At 19.3% G+C, this 2,066-nt stretch overlaps 1 long non-coding RNA gene across 1 annotated transcript; it reads left to right on the top strand.

Annotated features, from left to right (window-relative positions):
* The first annotated feature begins 628 nt into the window (after window positions 1-628).
* On the top strand, window positions 629-1,784 carry LOC122710483. The gene is made up of 2 exons (XR_006345937.1): window positions 629-675; window positions 1,371-1,784. It is a non-coding gene; the product is annotated as an uncharacterized LOC122710483 (long non-coding RNA).
* Window positions 1,785-2,066: the final 282 nt, after the last annotated feature.

Genomic DNA, 2,066 nt, shown 5'->3' with positions numbered 1-2,066 from the left:
TTTCTGAATATAAATGTATACATTTAAAAAATTATTTCCTCTTTTATTTTAATATATAACTTTTGTTTATAATTTTTTTTTTAATTTTAATGAATAAATTAATTATTCGAATTATTTGATTACGAACTGTCGGTAACTGATACATTCTCTATGATAATAATTAATAAATAATTAATCGAAAAAATTTATCGTTTAAATTTATACAAAAAACTTGTAGAAAATTTGAACTTCAAGATATGAATCTAAAAGTGTAGAAATTTCTAATAGAAAATTTATAATTAATTAATTTTCAACGTATTAGAAAATATTAGGAACAGTATAATCAAAGTTAGTGGCACGTTTTCTCTATCCTTCTCTTATAATATTGCTTTCCTTTATTGTGACGTCATCGTGACGAATACCTCCTTGTATGTTCTGTGTTCCGCTTAACAAGTCGAAGCTTCCAGTGTCAATCCGCTAGATGGCATTGATTGATGAAATTTTCGATCTATATTTTCAATCTAATTTATGGATGAAAATCTCTTTAGAATAAAGAAAATGAATCAGTATTAACCTAATTCTAATTAAATATTATTTAAGCAGAAATGTATAATAGTGTAAATAAAATTAATAAAGAAGAGATATTTTGAAAAAAATGAATATATTGGAGAATATATTATACATAATAATATATCTGTAAGTAAATGTATCAAACATACGTGTATAATAGGTATATATTGTTCTTTTGATTAATTTATAAACATACAACTAAAATTAATTTTTGATTAGACATTTACATAATAATTATTTATTTATTATTATTAAAAATTTATATTTCAAATTAAGGAAACGTTCATAGATATATATAAAAGATAATACAATGAAATGGAGTAATTTATGTTGATCACATTTAATTGTTGAAACTATAAACAAAATTGAAATAATATAAATTGAAATTGAAAAAATTCTGGATCTTATAATAAATATTTTATATTTTTATTATATATTTATAATAAATATAATAAAATTCTGGATTGTTTACAATTTTGAAGGTAATTGTTAATTGGCATAATATAATTAATTGTTAAAATATTTTATTTGAAAATATGACAAATTTGATGAAAAATTATTTTTTTCTATATTCTATTTTAATAATAAACATTTGTAAATATTGCTATATAATATAGTTGAATAAAGTTAAGGTAATAAGAACATTATAACAATTTGGAGTCGAAATATTTCATCGATATAAATGTAACATAATTTTAATCAATAATCAAGAATAATAATTAGGATAATGAATATAACTCTTAAGTCCAAAAACTGAAAAAATTTCATCAGTTTTATATTTCAAAAAATTCTTTTACTATAAGTAAATTTTTTCCTTTTAGATACCGAGGAAAAAGAAATAAAATGGAAATGACAAGAAACATTCTAATACTAATTTGATCTCGGAATGAAATGAATAAAATAACAAATATATATATAGTTAATTTTGTAAGTCATGTAGTTTAAAGAAACAAGAAAACTTTTTTAAAATACTCAGAACAGCAAGTCTATTTTGTAAATTTCTCATATATATATATATATATATATTATATATATTTTGCTTAATTTCTGAAAATATAATAATTTAAGAATATATTAATTTCCATAGTTTAGATTAATCAAGTTACTTGAATTTAAATGAAGTAAGAGATTTTAAAGTTATGTAATACGATTGAAAAATGTTTTTTTTTGAAAATATGGCAGCATAAAGTGATAATAATATAAAATGATAATAAATATAAAATATGTACTTTAAATTTAAAAAAAAAAAAATCTTCGTATATCGTATATATTGTCCAATTATATTCTCTTAATAAAAAGGAGAACGACACGCGGTTGACGATGACACAAGTTTTTCAAAAATTTTAAGGTAGAAATTTATGTTCAAATTTAAAATCTTGTATTAAAAAAGTATAATTTAAAAGACAATGATAAACTTTTTTGATATTTTCAAAAATAAAAATCTTCAATCAAACATTTACATGTATACAAGTTTACAAGTATGTAAACATTTACATACTTAATATACATAATATAAT

The sequence above is a fragment of the Apis laboriosa genome, unplaced genomic scaffold, assembly GCF_014066325.1.
Source record: "Apis laboriosa isolate Shangri-la unplaced genomic scaffold, ASM1406632v1 scaffold14687_cov151, whole genome shotgun sequence".
NCBI classification, from domain to species: Eukaryota; Metazoa; Arthropoda; class Insecta; order Hymenoptera; family Apidae; genus Apis; species Apis laboriosa.
Note: the sequence above shows the minus strand (reverse complement) of the source record. Positions and strands in the feature narration are given on the sequence as shown.